The sequence below is a fragment of the Bactrocera latifrons genome, unplaced genomic scaffold (assembly GCF_001853355.1).
Source record: "Bactrocera latifrons isolate USDA-ARS-PBARC rearing strain unplaced genomic scaffold, ASM185335v1 scaffold_75, whole genome shotgun sequence".
Taxonomy (NCBI): Eukaryota; Metazoa; Arthropoda; class Insecta; order Diptera; family Tephritidae; genus Bactrocera; species Bactrocera latifrons.
The window spans coordinates 665,166-685,882 of NW_017537434.1; the positions used below are offsets into that span (position 1 = coordinate 665,166).

A 20,717-nucleotide genomic window follows, 5' to 3' on the forward strand; every position below is an offset into this window, starting at 1 on the left:
ATTTTGTTTTTTTCTTATTTTATTTTAAAATAAAGACTTGACTCATACTGAAGTTTAAGATTAAAAATTTTAAAACCAAAATCCATCAATCCGAATAAACGTTGTCATTGGATAACAGTAATAGCCACCAACAAGCTTAATAGCTGGAGTCCAATACAAATCTTAGAATGTCGTTAAAATACTGACAGTGAAAGCCACAACATGTTGTTAGTTACTCTTCATAGTTCGACTCCTTCACTACGCATTATTAGGTATTTTGGTATTCGTAACAAGGTCCTCAAAAAGGAGCAGAACGTTACTGAAGAAGAGACAGAAAAATCGGAACAATGTAATCCATCATTTCCACCGCAGTCGGGTCTAAGTAATCGAAAACCACCCGGACTTTTATTCGGCCAAGGGCTATAAACTCGGCATACTTTCTCGAAATTATTTCAGAAATATTTTCTGCCGCGACAACAATAACAAAACAGTACTCCAAACATTCTCAGAATGTTTCATAATGCACCCGTCGATCAGCTCCATATGCTTTCATTTGAGAAACGTAATGCGTTTCTCTCCAAGATGTTTTTATTGGGATGTTTTCGCACAAATCAAATCAATTAAGCAGTTATCAATTTGACGTCGAACCAACCCCTACTAACATCAAGGCAGCTCATTCCTACGTCAGTCGGGTCTGAGTAACCGGAACGGACACGGATTTTTTTAGCCGAGCAAGGGTTGCCAACTCCGAGGAATTTCTTCCGTTATAATACACACAACATCAAGAGAACATAGCTACAATACGTTGACGAACTTCAACGGCATATTGATTCTCTTAAGTATGCGACCAACCTCAGGCGTGTTCTGAACGATATTCACAGCGGACTTATCAACATCTTCATCAATCCCCTCCGTAGTGAGGGAGTTGCAGCGTGAAACCAGAAAAACACCAAAGTAACTTCGTTTTGGATACGGTAGCAGATTTAACTCTTCCCTATCCAGAACAGTAACCGACATACAAAACATATGTCCCACGTGCAAAGAGTCACTACATGATCTAACCACCTCCTTGCATATCTCGTGACACGCTTGTAAGATCCTTGATGTATATGGGCCTCACTATGCAGCTGACCGATGAAGGATATCTAGAGACATCCCGTCTTATTCGTCGATTACCCGCTGTTCAAGAAGTGTGTCCGCTGTTTTAATCTACTATTTAGACCACCGCCTGCAGTACGTAGCACCAAAACTGGGGAAAACCGTGGCTGCTCATGAGTTTCGTGCTTGTTCTTCCCCACTATGCCGCGTGTTTGGAACATAGATCTACCTTTGGTCCATCTTTGTTGTACAGACATTGGACTCAATAATCGCGCCGTTAGTACTGTTTTCTCCAGACTGGATAAGGAAGTGAAGTAAATGGGTCTAGTAGTGAACGAGGGAAACACGAAATATCTCTTGTTATCAAACAAACAATCGTCGCACTCGCGACTTTGGCACCCACATCGCTATTAACAGTCATAACTTCGAAGTCGTATATAATTTCGTCTATCTGGGAACCAGTATTAACACCAACCATGAAGTCACACTCGAAATCTAACGCAGAATAACTGTTGCGAACAGATGCTACTTTGGATTGAATAGGCAAATGAGAAGTGAGTCCTCACTCTACGAACAAAAACCAAACTCTATAAATTACTCATTATTCCCGTCCTGCTATATGGTGCAGAGTCATGGACGATGAGGACAACTGATGAGTAAAGATTGCGAGTTTTCGAGCGAAAAGTTCTGCGGAAGACTTATGGTCCGCTTTGACAGTGGCGAATGTCGCATTCGATGGAACGATAAGCTATATGAGATGTACGACGACATTGACATAGTTCAGCGAATTAAAAGTCAGCGGCTACATTGGCTAGGTCGTGTCGTCCGTATGGATGAAAATACTCCAGCTCTGAATGTATTCGATGCAGTACGCGCGAGGAAAACAGAGGAAGAATAAGGCCTTCACGCCATTGGAGAGATCGAAAGCAAACTAAAGAAGAAACGACTGACGCTCTGTTGTTAACTCGGTTATAACCTCGTAAGCGGTGTCTACGCCAGTGAAGAAGGAGAAGAAGTACAATAAATTGTGGCACACAATTGTAAAACCCACTGTAAATATTGCACTGAAACACAAAATCCAACAACAACAATTACAAACCGACAGTATTGGTAAACAGCGCATTGAAATACAATAAATTCAGCGAAAAATAAAGAAAGTAGCTGTGAATGACATCGCCAACGACCCACGACATCCTGCTGTCTTGCTGTTGCTGTGGCAAACCGCATTACTGCAGTGAAACCGCACATTTGTTGGTATCGCACGACAGAACCAACCGAAGCGGTGTCTATTGCGGCAGCCTCGTGGAAGCAGATCAGCCGCAATCGAATGTGTAATTCCAGCATCGTTAACGTGTTGGCTTAAATGGTTAGGCGGCTATTGATGGCTGTCGACTATTTCTTTATCTTACACCTTGTATAGTTGTTGTTCTCTATATTTGTGCGCTGCCTGTTTGCCCACCGTCGATTTGGTCAATCCAAACAATTTCCGCATTTCCAATACTCAAACTAACATACATACATTTGCGCTGATAACTCAACAGTTGACAATCACACGAAAGCGCAGCTCAGCGTGTTGCCGCCAACAACARCAACAACTATAAGTGAAAAGTTCAATTTATCTAGCGCGCCGCCGCGTCCCGCAATGTGGCATGCTCAGTGTCCATTGACCAAAAATGGTAGTTAACAACAAAAAAAAAATAAAAAAAAAAGAATAAAAAATAACAACGTTGCAACAACAACAAACAACATTGGTACAAATAATTGTGCCATAACTGAGCAAGCCAAGAAAGGAAATATGTGTCGCAAGCACGCGTGCGGAGAAGGATGCAGCAGGCCTATTTGTAAAAGCTGAATTAAACAAAGAAAGAAAATCACTAATAACGAGCTTTGACCGTTGTCCAGCTCTAAATAGACAAATGGCTCAATGGAACCGATACAGCTGTGCATGTTGTGAGTTAAGTGCGGACTCTTTCAAGTGTCTTGAGTTTAAGAACTGCAATAACTGGCGATTAAATTACGAACGGGCAATATTTTCGAAAAGTTTCAAGTTTGATCAGCAATGAAAACTTAACATATCGCTTGTAATTTAACTTAAATTGTGACAAAAAAGTACCCGAAAATTGTAAAGAAAACGCAAAATATTTACTTATTCATCAATATTTATTTTGTCGCCTTCAAAGTAATCCCCACTAGATCTAATACAATTCCGCCAACGATTTTTCCAGTACCCGAAGCCTTTTTGACTTTTGGATGGCCTTCAGCTCCTTCACCGAATTATCTCTTCGTTCGACTGAAAACATATTATCATAGTGTAAAATCCATGAATCGTTCTACCACAATTCTAGCCGTTTTCGACGGATGTTCTTACGCAAACGCCTCAATGCGGCTAGATGGAACTCCTTGTTGACCGTTTGTCCATCTGGAGCAAAATCATAATGCACCAAACCACGAATATGAAACATAAACAATGAGCATCACCTTGATTTTGTGCGGATTTGGCATGTTTTTTTGGTTTTATCACGTTTTGTTCTCTCCATTCCGATTATTGTTGAATTGTTTGCATGACAAACCTATGTCTCGTCGGCAATTATAATGCTTTCCATGAATGTGGCCTCGGAATCGCACCGATCAAGCATGTGCCTTGGTGAACTTTTTGAAAAAAAATTCAACTTTATCGGGACGAGTGGAGCATGAATGCGTTTCATACCTAAGATATTCACCAAAATCATTCGAAGGAACTCGTGAAAGATGTCGAGCTCTCTTACCATCTCTTTAACAGTTGCCTGACGATTTTCAAGCACCATACCCTTCACGTTTTTTAAATTTTCATCAGTGGTGGTTCAGAACGAGGTAAAGATCTCTCGACCGTCTTTGAAGGCTTTGTACCACTCGTAATCATGTGTTTTTGATCAAATTGAGTTCCCATATGCCATTTCCAACATTCGCAATGATTCTGCATACGAAATGTGGTTAGAAATACAAAATTGGAGATAAATTTCCCGTTCGATATTTTTATTTAAAAAAATCGAAAATAGTTATGTATTGGTGAAAGCATAATAAGCAGATTGGAGCGAACTCCAAGGGCTAACTGACTACCAGATTTAAGTCTCCAGCCAAACCTTGTTGATTTTGTTGCTACCAGTTGAACACCTATCAAACTGTTCAACTGTATTTTCATTAGAAGGAAACTCATTCAAATACTATAATGTAATATCATATCAAATATTTCCAAACTAACTAATAAGCAGCGGTTTGTTGGATATTTGTATTTAATTTCCTAATGCCGCTATCATAGTAACGTGGCTTATTGGCAAAAATCTACGAGAGTTGATTTTCACATGCTTCTCGTGAGGCGATTTTTCCGACAATCAAAAAATACCTCTTAGGTAGGAGCAGGTAGCAATCACTTGGTTCTAGGTCCATACAATAAGAAGTATTTATGTCTACCTTACAATCAAGCTTCCGGCGAGTCACTGTCGCAGTGTGTGGTCTGGCGTTATCTTAATGGAACACCAGTCCTCTCCTTTGGTCAAAGCTGGGTGCTTCTGGAAATCTTCCTCACGGTCGAATTGTAAAGATCCGAATTGAGAGCTTTCCCATAGAGAGCAGCTCATAGTAGATGATCCCCTGACTATCCCTCCAAATCTTCCAGACCGTCAATCATGGCTTACCCACCGTTTGTGCCGGCTCATCGTGATTCAACCACGACCGTTTTCTGGTGACATTGTTGTAATTGACTCGCCTTTCATCGCCTGTAACTATCCGCTTGAGAAATGACTCGATTTTATTGCGAATCAGCAGTGATTTGCAGTTGGATATTTGGTAGATGAGCTTTACGTTAACTCGTATGGCGAAAATGAAATTCCATTTGATTCTCTTTCCAGACCTCATTATTTATTGCTAACTTTTTATAGGAAATATGCCAATATGCGAGTTATCGTAATGGAAATAAGAAAAAAAGAGAGTGTTTTTCTAATAACGGAGAAGTTTTGTGCCTAAAATGGATAAAAAATCAAATTGAAGTAAGAACTGAAGCCGCTTGACCACCAGAATCGTATATGTTCGTAAATTGGGCTAAGCAACAACTTGAAAAAGATCCGGATTTTCATCGAAAAATTATCTTTAACGTTTAGGCTAATTTCTGGCTGAATGGTTTTCTCAATAAGCAATATATTCGTTATTGGTCAGGTAGCAATCCACACGTACTCCATGAGTAACTATTGCATCCCGAAAAAATCACATTTTAGTGCGGTTTATAGGTCGGCGGTATCATTGGGCCATAATGATCAAGAACGGCACGTTACTGTCAATGGGAATCGTTACAGCTCAATGATAACCGAATATTTTTGGCCCGAATTGGATGATATGGACTTGGAAAATATGTGGTTCTAACAAGACGGCGCCACAAGCCACAGACGAATGCCACAATCGATTTATTGAAAGCCAAGTTTGGTGAACGTGTTAACTCACGAAATGGCCCAATCAATTGGCCGCCTCGGTCGTGCGACTTGACGCCGTTAGACCATTTCGTGTGGGACTAGGTCAAGTCTATGGTCTATGCTAACAAGCCAGCGACGATTGATGAACTTCGTACGAATATCGAACTTGAAATTCAGGGATATCGGCCGATTTATGCTTGAAAACCGTCGAAAATTGGATTCAGCATCTGAACGTCTGCAAGCGTGCCCGTGGTGATCATGCAAAAGAAACCGAATTCCATATATAATGGTATCGAATGTACTTTGACAGGAATGAAGACTTTCATTAACATCCCAAATCGTGTTTGTAGCGCTCTTATTGAAAATCCTATGGAATGGTGGTAATATATAAGCTACCTTAACGAAAGAGTATTTTAGAGAGCATTTTATTCTGTTAATAGTATGTGGTATTACCAAAAATATATAATATTTTCACCTTACTACCCGTATCTTCCAAATCCCTTTTATCCAGTATATAAAACAATTTATCAAATCCGATACTAAATATTTGGACTGTTTTAAATTGCTGCGACTAATTTTGCTCTTTTCTCAGTGATATTTAATAGAAATTTATTTATTAGCATAAGCTTAGTTAAGTCATTATCTGAAACAGCTCGAGTAGACACAGCGAGCGTTGAGAATATCAAGAAACGCGCAGCGTTGAGCAAAGATCTTGGCGGCTGACAAGCGTTTTGTTTATACCATATCTGCCAGATCGACGCAAGATCAGCAGCAACAATTGAACAATCGACTGACTAGACGACTAAGTGACTGCCTGACTGAGAGTTCGCGCAATAGCAATAGCAACAATAAAAGCTTTAGCAAACAGTTGAAAACATAATAAACAAATTGAAAAGTTTCGCTACACGTAGTACACGCCAGCTGCCAACGGAACGTCGAGCTGAAAACGCTCAGTCGTGAATTGAATTACGTTATGAACGGACACAGCGTACTAAAGCGGTTTAGCATTTGAGAAGCAAGTTTCGAAAAACGGTTGCGTTTGTTGATATTCGAAATATTCCTCATACAAAATAAATTGCGTAAATAAAAGCAGAGGTGTTGAAGGTCGCAACCGATGACTAAATTAGCGCAGATGTTGTTGATCAATAGCAAATAACGCAATAAAACAAGTCAAGTCTGTTAGAAGTCCAAGTGAGGAAAAATCAAAACGCGCAGTACTCGTATTTTCAAGTTCAGTGCAAACGTGTTGCCGAGGAAATAAATAAATTAGCATTAGCTAAGTGCTTCAATTGTATACGAAAAAAATAACAACAATTCTAATACAGAATACAAAACGTTGGTGAATTGTGAAAACTAGAAGAGAATCTCAACGAAAAATTGCAAATTAAACCAAGAGCGCAGAAATATAAAGAGGATGTAAGTGCTAAACAAAAAATAAAATCAATAAACAAATAAATAATAGCCAATAACTCAAAAAGGTATACTGTACATATGTATACTATATGAAAGTGGATTTTGTACATGACTATGGAATTCAAATAAATCACTATGATTGATACATAGTGCTTATTAAAAAATTAAAACTATAACGTAATAGTACTTTACGAAGTACCGGTATAAAATAAGCGTTTTGTTTGTGAGAATGAAACGATCTTTTGCATGTTGCTTCCGATAGAGCAGCACTTTTATTTAAAACGAAAAAAAAACAAGTGTTCGATACCAACACATTTGTACCTGAGCTAAAAGTTATTCTCAGTGAAAAGATCCCAATGAGCTCCAAACCGCAATTGTCCTAACTAAAGATGAACCATTTCTTTTTTAAAGAAAAAACACAAGTACTTCAAATTAAATGGGGAATGTTTATTATCATTCGAAAGAACATTCTTTGGCGTTTATTTTTTGAAGATTACCTCTTTCACACGTTGTCATCGGCTACGGCTCATATGGTCCATCCCTTAAGTCCAATTTTCGATAACTTGTTCGAGCATTTCGTCTAGTAACTGGCGAATGCGTTATGTTTCATTCACTTTATATATCCCCACAGGAAAAAGTCTAACGGTATGATATCACATGATATTGGAGACCAATTGACCGACCAAAAACGTGAAATTATCTGCTCACCAAAGTGTTCACTCAATAAATCCATTAATTGATGCGATGTGTAGGAAGTTGAAACCAAATGTCGCCGAGACCACGAGCTTCAATTTCAGGCATCCAATAGTCGGTAATCAAGTGGCGATAACGGTCACCATTGACAGTTGCGCTCTCATCGGCATCATTTTTGAAGAAATATGGACCGATGATTCTACCGGCCCACAAACCACACTAAAGCGTTGGGCCTCATCGCTGAACAAAATTTGACTCGAAAACATCACATCTTCTTGGCACTTTTTAAGAGTCCGTAGAAAGAACCGATATCCCTTGGGAAGGTCCAAGGTCTCCGTGTACACTCTCAACTACGGCTGCTATATTTTCTTCACTGCGTGCTGAGCGTGGTCTATTCGGTCGAATATTATCCAATAATGAATGCTGAGTCTCAAGATAGGTGCTGGTGTTGCGAATATTATGCTGAGTAAGCCGGTTATATTGATCATAAGTTTAGCGAAGCACATTCTTTACAGAACGTGAATTTTCGTAATAAAGTTGAACGATCTTTAAACATTGTTCAGTCTTTCCTGGATAAAATCCCAACAAGACTGATCAAAAATAACATGAAAGCTTGGCAAAAGTATCTCTACTTGAAACACCGGTAATATACTAAAATGATACGATCGGTGCAAATTCTTCGAAGATTACAGCATTAACTTAGACCATGCCAAATTTCTTGGATATATCTCGTCAAATTAAAAAGTCTTCCTTACAAGCACTTGATTCCGACCGTACTGTTTGAGCTATTCATGTTGATCACTTATCTATACACATAATTTATAGGCTATGCGACTTTTCTCCTTCAGGGTATAAACATTCAAATTTTGGAGGTTAAGGAACTAACCTAGATACCGGCGGTTCCGACAAATCGGCAGCTTCTAAGGGAGAATTTTAGATCGATATCTCAAAAAATGTGCACTAGTTATATATATGGCTAAATCGACTCAGCTTGTTATGCTGATCATTTTTATATGTACATTAGGGTTTTTTTTTTAATTTTTTTTTTTATTTCAAAATGGCTTCCCTGGAGCGGTTATTTGAGTTCGCTGACTAGCCAGAAGTTACATGAAGCTAAATCAGGCGAATACGTTGATTGGAATAATATATTGAATGAAAATTTGGGGTAAAACTCACGAATAATCAATGTATCTGACGGTGCTTCATCCTGGTGCAATAACCATAATTCCGGCCTCTTTTAACGAATAGCTTTGCGGAAATGACGCATAACAAACAAATAGTATTCCTTGTTGACACTTTGGGCGATCAGAAGGTACTCCGAGTGCACCATACCTTGATAATCGAAGAAAACTGTCAACATAACCTTGAGTTTTGACCGGCTTTGAGTGTTTTTTTCGGCTTCGGCTCATCTTTGCCACGATATTCGGCCTATTTATCGTCCGTTTCCGTGTCGTAACCATAGATCTCTCATCGTCAGTAACAATACCTTTCATTATAATTTATAAGATCTCTGAAATAGCTTTCTAGGTGTTACAAACCATATATATTTGTTTAAGCTATAACAATTAATTTACATATTGATAAGTTCTAAATGGCTTTCAAATAATAAACTATTCTACTACATACATATGTATGTATGTATAAATCGACTGCAAAATTTCGGGTGCTGGTTTTGAAATTTTGTGACAAATACCTATACAATTGGAGATTTGCGAAACCGATATTTGAAAAAAAAACATTTACGATTTTGCTTATATTGGCTGCCTTCAGCATCAACAACAAAAACATTAGTATTGCTTCTTATCTTTTGAACAACAGATAGCGACCTTTGTAAACAAAAACACTGCCAGCTATAATCAGCACTTTGCAGACCACTGATAAAGATCAATGCGGTTTCGCCAATTCACAGGCGCCGATAACAGAGAAAGCATATTTTTATTGATTGCTTGCAAATTAAATTATTTTATTTTTTTATTTCTAATGATTTTGTGTATATACATACATATGGGGTGGTGATTAGGTATATGTACAAATTTGTATTTGGTATGCGCTCAATGTCAATTGGTATGCACTTGCATGCCTCATCACAAAAATCATTGCATAAACGATCGAACAACATTTTCGAGTGCAAATTCTCTATTTACAATAAACGATCTAGTCGTTTATGCACTTATTTACATACATASATACATATATAGAGAATATTGGTTTTGTAGTATGATCAGAGAAAACAATTTTTTTTTTTTACTCCTTTCCTTCGCTCAGATGAAATCGAAGTGATAAACGATCGCTCGGAAATTGAGTTAACAGGCGTACAGCAGTTGTAAGCAGGAGGCGCCACCTTAATTAAATAAAAAAAACACCAACAGTATGTAGTATATAAACACGACACAATAATAACACAAACATGTGAGCGCGTTATTTTTTCATTTAATTCCTTTTTTTTTTTTTTATTTAAAACGAAACTTTGCATTTGCCTTTTTGTTTGTTGCCTTTGTTGTTGTTGCTTTTAGGTGTCTAATTTAAATACGCAAATGACAAAAGCAACCAACGCGCAGCCAGTCAAGCCCGGCAAGTAGCCAAACAGTCAGTTGTGCATCGTACCCCTCTACCCCTTCCACCCAAAAGGTCGTTCAATCAAGCGCACAACAACAGAAATGACAATCAGCATACACATGTGGAAGGCACGCGACAGATGCCAGCCAACCAATCGACACTTAGCCTAAACAACAGCAACAACAATAACCAACGGTAGCTGTATTATTTGTGGGGTCTCTCATAAACACCTGTGTCATCTATAAGCTGTCACACTGAATCGCCAATGCGGTTTTAGCGTGCCCCTGTCAGACATATTAACTTCTAATTGAGGGGATCTCACAAAGCGAAAGTGTTAATAGTGCATTTTTGGGCTACAATTATTTTTGTATATACCTGTATTTCTTTTACTGTTTTGCATACTGCACATACCAACTATACATACATACATACAAGCCTATTTACGAGCAGTTCAAATCACGAATTCCATGCAAAAACGAATGAAGTCTCATTTTTATCACTACATATCGCACCTACAATGCTTATTTTGTTGTTCCTTAAGTAGTTGAGACCATGTATTATGAAATATTTAATTAATTTCTTTTAATGACAATAGAAAGTTTACGGTCTAGCCATTATTTTACGAAGCCAATATGGAAATTAATTTACGTAAGTAATTTGCCTTCATTGCGGCGCCATTTTTGGGTTAGCCACCTAGACGTGCTTAGAGATTTCAAAAACTCGTTATTTCACTTTTATTTTTGACGCCGACGCAAATTTTGAGCGTTCAAAACAAAAATAATAATTGAATAAAGAATGCAATTAAAACATCCAGATAGAGAAAAAACTTACACTTTTGATTTTATTATTTTCTCCGCGTCTATTAAATTATGGACAGAAAGTGGAAAATGATAAAAAATGGAAAATTATGGTAGTTTGAAATCAATCGCAAACGAAATAAAGAATAACAATCATTTAAGGAAAAATAATTTACTGATAATTTGAGGTCGCGAAAAGGAAGGGGTCGGCATGACTGATCTTTTGTGGGTATGGCTTGTCTCGATTTCCGACGAAACTACCAATCCTAAAGAAAAAGTTATATATAGCGAAATTGTAGTTAATAAATGTATAAACCACTTCAGTACATTATTTTTTACATAATTTGAAAATTTAAATTCTAATTTTAAAATGAAAAATTCATGAAACCAAATTTTTGGGTGTTTTATTTTTTCTTCTACAAAAAAACTTTTCTTTCACGAAATTTGGCGGAATTCTATTGCCCTAAACATATTGTATTTTTTTATTTAATTTATTTATGATATCTCCTTATATAGACCCAATATCGTAAAAACCTTAATTTTCTATCAAGAAATCTCAAGCCAAAATATCAAAAATTTGTTTAAAAGTCAGTAGGCTTAATGTTTGTTATATTATTTTTTGTTTTTGATTGATCTCAATCTACTATGAATTTCTTTTTTTTTCAAAAAATCGAAGACAGAGACGTTCTACTAACGCAGGTGACGAGTCATGGATCTTTGAGCATGATTCCGAGACAAAGAGGCAGTCTTCCGAGTGGCACATGCCGGCGTCTTAAACAAAGGGAGGAATGAGCAAATTCAAAGTGAAAACGATGCTTATTGTCTTTTTTGACATCAAAGGCATCGTCCACTATGAATTTGTTCCTCCTGGACAAACCGTCAACGTCAAGTTTTACGTGGAAGTCCTCAAGATACTCAAACGAAGGGTCAATTGGGTCCGACAAGACATCGAAGCCGATTGGAAGTTGCAACACCACAACGCCCCAGCTTACACCGTGGCTACCTAACCAAGGCCGGCATCCCAAACCTCTCAGCAGCCGCCCTATAGCCCAGATGTGGTCCCGGACTTTTTTTTTTTTTTGTTTCCTTGCTTGAAAAGGCCGACGCAGCAGGAGCCTATTTTGAAAGTTTTTAAAGAATTGTAACGATAGGTTCAATAAATTTTCTTAAATCAACTCAAGGCTATTACTTTCCGGACAAACCCTATTGGGGCCAAGGGAGATTACTTTGTGGGAGACGACAGAGATTTTGAAGAATAAATTTAGAATTTCAAAATCATGAACAAAGTCTTACTATTTTTTGCTCATAGTAGTAGATCTCGAATACAATACTATAATGAAATCATATGAGCGCAAAAAAATATTGACCACAGTCAATTTTGTAAGATAACTATGTGAGACATCGCGACCAAGCTAATTAAAATTTATATCCGCAATTTAACAAAAAGCGTTTTCAGCTAGTCATCTGCACACAGCGTAAGGTACTAAATTGGAGTGGGAATCTAATCTTATCATAAGTGCTGCATAATTCTAACAAATTGCAAAAGCGAAAATGTCTAAAAGCAATTAGAAGCTGACACGACATTTCTCAAGTGAAAACACACTCTGTAAATGAAACTCGTAAATAAAAAGTGTTTTGTTTTTCATTTCAATTGATAATCACATTGTATTCACTTGTTCTCAGGGCCATTAAGCCAGTGTGACAAGAGTGTTCAATAAATTAGACATACTATACATAAGTAAGAGCACTGCAAAGGGAAGTGCGCAAAGTTATTTTACATTGTATGTACGAGTATTTGTCATTGTTAAATATAAAAGCATCAAGCAAATTTATTTTTTTGAAAGATTCTGAAATGTTAGAATAAGAGGAACGGGTGTCAACAGTGAAAATTAAAATGCGATGAAAGCAGCAAAATAAGATAAAATTCCAAATGCTTGTTTGCGAAGCTTTCAATTTACAAATGAAACGATATATATACATATATAAATACAACAACTTTCGTTGCAAGTAAAACACAGAGCTGCTATCCCTCTAGGAAATGATATATTTAGATGAAACATGATCATATAAATAATGACAATAATAGTTTACGTTCAGTAAATATCCGACTGACTGACTACTCACCTCACTGAATCCAGATGCCTGACGCATAGCGAAAAAATCGAATGAGAACAACGACTTACTAACTTTGTTGTTGGCGCCTTTTTCGGCAGCCGCAAGTTGAAAAAGTTGTTTTACCATTTATTAAAAGCAAAAAAACAATAATCACGCATTCTTTTATTTTCCACTGGTTATTTATTGTGTTTATTTTCTTGCTTTTTGCAAAATAAATTGACAGAAGCGTTCGTGCAAACAGGTTGTGTAAATTTATTGCGCTGCTACTTTTTCTTTTATGGAAATATTTGTTTAATACAATGTAAATGTTTTCATGCTTCCATGGCCATAAAAATTGTGGGTGTAAAGTGAAGATTTAATCTCGTCGAAATTAAAGATTTACACTTTTTTATGTTTGTTGTTTTAGCTGGCAGCTTAATTTTGAATGCTGCCGGACGTGATGAGGTCAATGTGATCGTTGGAAAGTTAAATTAGTCTGTAAGACATTTTTTTATTGTTTCACGCGCAAGGAGATAGAGTTTTCATAATTATTATTTTATGAGAAAGTAGTATAGACTCTAGAACCGTACATAAACGTAAATATCCTTTTAAAACTCTGATCGGAAAAGTCAAAATTGCTTTTTTATGAAGAAAGCAGGCGCTTAACACTTTAGGTGAAAATCTAAGCATTGTCCAGCAGTGCAAAAGATATCGATTCTTCTTCGTTTATGAAATTCCACTACAAGAACTTTACCCGAAAAATGGGTTGATCTGAAATCATTATCTGATTCTTTGAATATGTAGCATATCGTTCGTGATCGGGCAAAAAATATATACTTATACTTCACCTGATGAGTCAACGCCAACAGCCAGTCGTCTGAAAATGTTAGGGAGCTGAGACCCACACACAGTACCGCACTAGATCTTTTTACAGAACTGAACTAAACTGAATCTAAATTGGCAAGAAGATCATCAAAGATTTCTGTTGGAGAAATCGAAGATAATAAAGGCGTAGTCCACTTCCACTACACTAAGGCCATATTCCAATACCGTCTTTCAACGATAAGAAGCATATCTTAGAGCAAACGGCTCGTTATATACCGAAGGTGTTAAAATTTAAATTTAGTTCTTGTGAGATTAAATGCTGAGACGGATTCGTCTAGGATATGGTTTATTGACTAAACGCGAAACATTTCTAGAAAGATTCAACCATAAAAGCTTCAGACATATTTTTAGTCTCTCCGGTGGAAGAAGACTAAGGCTGTTATTAATAACATACCAATTGAAAAGTCCCCCCGCCTAAATAGATTTTTTTTTTAGCAAAATTCGTTTTTTTTTATTCAACATATTTCCTTTCAGGGGTGATACACTGATAATAGCCACCTTCCAACTTTTCGATAGCAATTTTGTAGAACGATTTGTACTTTACTTCAAAATAGATCACAGTTTCGGCGATCACCTTTTCATTCGACAAAAATTTTTATTGGATCTCAGAACAGGAAATAGTCGCTGGGGCCAAATCTGGAGAATACGGTGGATGCGAAAGCAATTCGTGGTCCAGTTCATAGATGTTTGCCATCGCTTTTACTGGTTTGTGACACGATGCATCTTCTCTCATAAATAAGCATAGTCAATGGCCACTACTATATATTCGAATCTATATATAAATTATTTTCTTTTTGGTTTTAAGTGCATAAATAATGTTGCAATTCAGTTTTTGTTATTTCAAAATTATTTGCTCGCAAAATAAATATTCTTTCACTTTCCTTGTTTACTTTCGAAATGAGTCACGATTTTTTTAAATTTGCATCATCGCTGACACAATTTCTTTGCGAAAAAATTGGCACAAACATGCTTCCCAATTTATCATTTGCACAAATCTCTTGACAAAAAATATCACTTTTATATATTTTGAATAAAAGATAAGTACAAATATATAGTATGTATATACAGTATATGTAAAAGCAAAACTGTCACTCTCACGACGTGAAATATCAGCCAAAAAAAAACCCAGTATCCAATTTGTACGAAAATAAAGTTCAATGTCGCTGAGAACACTTTGTCTTCATTCAAAAGTGAAATTGAAGGTTAAGTTTATTGAAAGACATTATTAATACATGAGCACATATGTATGAATATTTGAAGGCACACATACATATTTAGTATTTACACACTCATCCCACAGCCTGTTGAAAGCACAAAGGCGCCCACAGACGGCTACATTAGAACCAGGGTGAAGAAAGATCAGTAGAAAGCATGAAATTTGCATATACAACGGTACATTAGTAATTGTACCGCGTACGTATGTACATATGTGCAAATATATAGTATACAATTTACATAGGTACATATGTATATGTATCGATGTTGCAAAATTGTGCTTGGAAATCGCTCACGAAATCTCACACAATTGGTGGGTGTTAGTATTAAAAATAAATTGGAATAATGTGCCAAATGAATTAATGTATTAAAAAAAATTTAGTTTACTGGATGCTAGAAGCTAAAATTTTGGCGTCACTAGCTTTATAATGGCTGAGGGATATTCGTCGTCAAGAATATGTGACATTCGTTGTTATATAAATTCTAGGTCGCTGAGGTTAAGAAACGCAGAAGGTGAAATTTGCTTATGGATTTACATAAACAGTCTAGAGTGACGCAAATCACTTTATTGACTAAAAAAGCTAATATTTTAATTTCAATTTTGATTTTTGCTTGCTAATGAAGCTATTATTTTCTTTGTATTATTTCCCAAAAGTTCTTCAGAATATTTTTGCTGTTTTTTGGAAACCTTGACTTCCTACTACACAGTTGAACTTTAGCAACAGTTTTTGTGTGTTTTTTGTGTTGTTATGTTCGAATGTTTTACGACTTGTTTTTTTATGGCTGTTGGCGCATTTAATGAATCATTTTGATAGCACTTTTATTATAAGATGAGTGAAATCGTTGTACTTTGAATTAGCCAACGTTGAAAAATAGCGAACGCTGTGAAATATTTCGCTTAATTAACCCTTGAATGCTCAAATAAGATTTTAACTGATTTGAGTAGAATATAAGAATGTCTATTTCTAAATAGTAGTCATTTTTTTAAACAGGTTTTATAACTATATGATAGAATTTGTAGAAAAAACACTCTTTTATGTTTTCATAATTTTTATTTTCCACAAAGAATTTGCTGAATCTTTTCAGTATAAGCCTCCGTTCTATCTTTTTAGGTAAGAGATCTTGTAAAGTATACACTATATATGTATACACGATCAGCGTAACGTATTAAGGACTGTTTTCTCAACATCTGCTTAGAAGGCATCTGTGAGTTAAGTTCTGGTTAAAAATAGCTTTCTTTGCCGAAAGAAGGAGTTTTGATTGAGGGCTACCATGGATTTACCAGGGTAAAAAAACAGCCTTCCTCTCAACCTTTTTTTCTCATATAATATCTGAAATATTTTATTATAATTTTTTATTGTTAAAAACATAAACTAATAGCAAAGTGATTCTGAAATTTATTTTGAACTTTCCAACTTCCGGTGAAATCTCGCCCGTGCGGCAGGATTATTATTTGCAGGATCACTTAAAGTGGAAAATATGTTGTACTTGTTTTAGTTTAAACCTTAACTTCGAAGTTTTAGTTAAAACCTTAACAAAGAAAAAATTTGGATTTTTGGCAGACATCTACAAAAAATGAAAATTTCGCGACATTTCAAATAGTTGTAATCACAAAAAAATCATTTGTCCAAGTCTTTAAGGATTGTATCTCAAAGATCCGTGTAAAATTTCATGAAAATCGGTTGAGTAGTTGCCGAAAAATTTTGCCAACCGACTTCAAAAATACAGTTTCGAGAAAAATGCGTTTAAAGACGATGCACTTAGTCTAGCTAGCCTTGAGCACACAAGTCCTCAAAGCTGTATCTCCGAAACTATTATTCGGATCAACAATATTCCTGAGGTGTTGTAGAATTTAATAAGGTAATACAAATTTCGATTTTGGGAAAGCCGTATACTCATGTAACCCCTTAAGTTAATCAGAAATTAACTGACAGATGGCTTGTAACCAAAAACTGAGAAAATAGCCTTTAGTCGATTTAGTAATGTCTTTTCTGTATAGACGTTCTTTATTTTCAAGAGCCTACTCATTTGTCGTAACTACCGATATCGGACCACTATATGATATAGTCTCCAAACAGACTAATTGTTCACTACCTAGTCATTGTATAGAAAACTTTTTTACATATTACATATTGTTCATTCATATGTTGCTTTTATATTTCGGAATTCGAGAACAAAAGCATCTTTTAATCACCGAAAATCTCTTTATTGTTTTTCAAAATATTCCCCATTAAGATATATATTGTCGAAGCACTTTGCGACTCTGATTGCGATATCTCCAAAACATGTTTTTTAACACATCGATCGCCTGTTCAGTTGTCGAAAAACGTCCACTTTTTAGTTTATTTTTAACGAAAGGAAATGAAAAGAAGTCAGTCGGTGCCAAGCCAAGACCATACGGAGAATGACTAATCAAATGGATTTTTTGAGTGCTCAAAAGCAGTTGTTTCAGTCGATTTGTGGAAGCTAGCATTGCCGAGGTAAAGAGTGATTCGTCTTCGGCAGTTGGTTTTCCTGATTTCAATTGGCAAACTAATTGTTTTATACCACTCAGAATTTACTGTTTTGAGTTGTTCCAGTGGTTGCGACATGCCCAGTTTTTCCAAAGAACAGGCAACTTGCTTGGAAGTGCTTCATGCGTGAATAAATTTTTTTTGGATTTGGCTCATCTTGAAACATATACAGTCGACTGTATTCGGGCTGATACGCGTAAATCCACTACTCATCACCTGACACGATGTCATTGATATTTTTAGGAGGACCGCTATCATATTTTGTTGGAATTTTTCTCGACCAATTGACACGAGCAGTTTTGGAACAATTCACTAATTGGTTTAGAGCGATTTACAATTTTTTTTACAGTCAAAGTTACATGCAATATTGCATGCTTGCTAATCCCCTACTAATGCCCATAATTGTCTCAATCCCACAATGGGTCACATGACGCGCTTGCTATATCAGTTTGCGCACTACATTAATAGTTCCGGGACAACGACTGATTTTGAATGATCTTACCGAAATTCGTCTTGGTATGATCTGTGAACTCGATTGAATTTCTCATACACTGGTTCTTGATTGCGTTTCATCGTCAAAAATTTCATTAAGTTCATCTATGCACTCTTGTTGTGTTACTTCACATCGAGAGTGGTAAAAAATAATCGCGTGAAAATGAATATTTTAAGATACTGTATCGAGAAGATTATTTTAAGTAATTGTAAACAACACAAATCGCGCTCGTATGTCAAAACGTGCTGAGTATGTACACCATCAAAAATGTCAGGTTTTACCATAAAATAGTCAGCTTCCAGATTGCAACATTAGTGTTGCCAAATCCCGAAATATAAAAGGCAACATGCGAATCGTACTAATATAAAGCATAGCCTCCTCAAGGCTCAAGTTCTTGTATGGATGAATTATGTTACAGAGGCCTGTATGTAGCTTGAGTTCAACCGCAGCTAGCTTTTTACCAATTTACTTATTAATTAATATAATTATTATTATAATTAGTTATTTGGACTTAACTTAATAATTTTCTAAAAGGTACAAATTACGACTATATTTTTAAATTTTTATTTAAAAAGTCTGTTATTTATGAATCTTCAAAAGTCAAAGTCCACATGATCACCAAAAGGTTAAATATGAAATTAGTTTAAACTTATGTATCTACAAAATATTGACTAGGCAAGACATAATTTACAATTTCCTTTTATCTTATTTTTTATAACATTTTGAATTTTCTTTGATTGAAAATGTTTGCCTTCATGGAAACTAAAATGAAGACATATTTTTAATAAAGGAAAACTAAAACAAAAATACATTTTATTTTTAGCACAAATTGTTGTTCTAGACATACATATGGTCTGTTTTCTTTTCGCTGAAATAACAGCACATTTGCCTAAATTTCTGAAAATTTCAACAGATTTCTTCGTACCAACCATATATTATAAGTAATTTGTTTGTATAATATTTTCGTTCGTTTGCCAATTTCTTATTCTTGACACAAAACCGCCAAAAGAAGTGGTTGAGCAAAATCAAAGTTAAAATTTATGTTTTCAGATGGAATAAACAAAAATTTCATAATAACCAGATAATTGTCTGGTTATTAGAGAATTCAGTTTGTACCAAAAACTAACCACCGTTAACGCCTATACTATTAAATGAGTGTTGAATTCACAAACCAAAAAGTTCAGGTGATCACTCATCTGAACATATGTAAGTGCTAATGAGAGTTTTAGCAAAGCCACTAATTGGAGAAGAGAGAAAGTTTATTGATTATACACTAGAAAAATAATTTAAAAGCAATTATTAAATAAAAAAAAAAATTCTTGTTAAACGAGTGTAAATATTTCCACGTTTACTTTTTGCACCAGCATTTCTAAATACTTCTATACATATTTAAATCACTTTACTGCTAGTACAAAGTACTCGTAGAATTATATATGCTCTATTTACCTGGGTAATATGACACTTGCTGGAAACCACTTCCGTTGACAGAAACGTGTTACCGCCAACGTTGTGCACAAGCCCGTACAGATAGACATATGGCATTAAATCAAATACAACAAAAACTTGCTTGTACTTTCCGTAACACTTTGCGGTGGAAAAATTAACACCAACAACATGATGACGTTTTTGGCTTTGTTTGCTGAGCGTAAAAAAATATAATAAATAAGTCAAAAATCACAAACAATGTTGTTGTAAACAAAAATGATAAATTGCCATTGCAATGGAAGCGGGGTTGTCTACATAGACTTTACATACATATATCCAAAGACAAAAGTCTAACGGTGTGATATCACACGCTCTTGGTGGCCAATTGACCGGCGCAAAACGTGTAAAGTGTTTGTGAAGTGTTTTCTCAATAAATCCATTGATTGATGCGAAGTGTGGGAAATGGCGCTATATATATAGTTCTCGACGTAAAATGCGCCAAGACGTTCCATAGGTCGTCGGAGTTCTCTCAGCTACGCCTCCTATATTTTCTTCACTGTCTGCTGGACGTGATATATTCGTTCGAATATTATCCAATAATGAATGGGTCTTAAGATGGGTGATGGTGTTGCGAATAGTACACTCATTTCATTTCACATTTCACCTTAATACAGCGTTTGGAAGTTTTCCAAGATTATTACGCAAATTCACGTTCTCCTATAGATTTTTTTCATAGAAAAATCATATTCTCAGGTGTTGCCCATTTTTGGCTTAAGAAACAAAATTGTCGCTATTGGGGTGAGTCAAATATTCGCGAGTTTTGAAAACGCAATTGCATCTCTAACAAGTAAGGAAGGGCTAAGCTCAGGTGTCACCGAACATTTTATACTCTCACATGATAAAGTGATCAGCGAGATTTCAATAGCTCTCATTTACATATTTTTTTATTTTGCTGTAAAATTAATTAGATTAGATCAATTCTTGTGCTTTGAGTATTGAATTGTATTTTCATTTATTTTAATTGTATTGAAAAGTTATAGTCCGATCACGACAATTTTTCCACAAGGGATACCTCAGCTCAAATACCGTATTTGTGTAAAGTTTTATTCCGCTATCA

General features: G+C 35.9%; 1 protein-coding gene across 1 annotated transcript in view; it reads left to right on the forward strand.

Moving 5' to 3' along the window:
• The first annotated feature begins 6,445 nt into the window (after positions 1 to 6,445).
• Positions 6,446 to 20,717, forward strand: part of LOC108976333 — a 34,779-nt gene continuing 20,507 nt past the window's right edge. The window contains exon 1 of the mRNA XM_018945362.1: positions 6,446 to 6,932. The gene's annotated coding sequence lies outside the window, so the exon portion shown is untranslated. The remainder of the gene's footprint in view (positions 6,933 to 20,717) is intronic.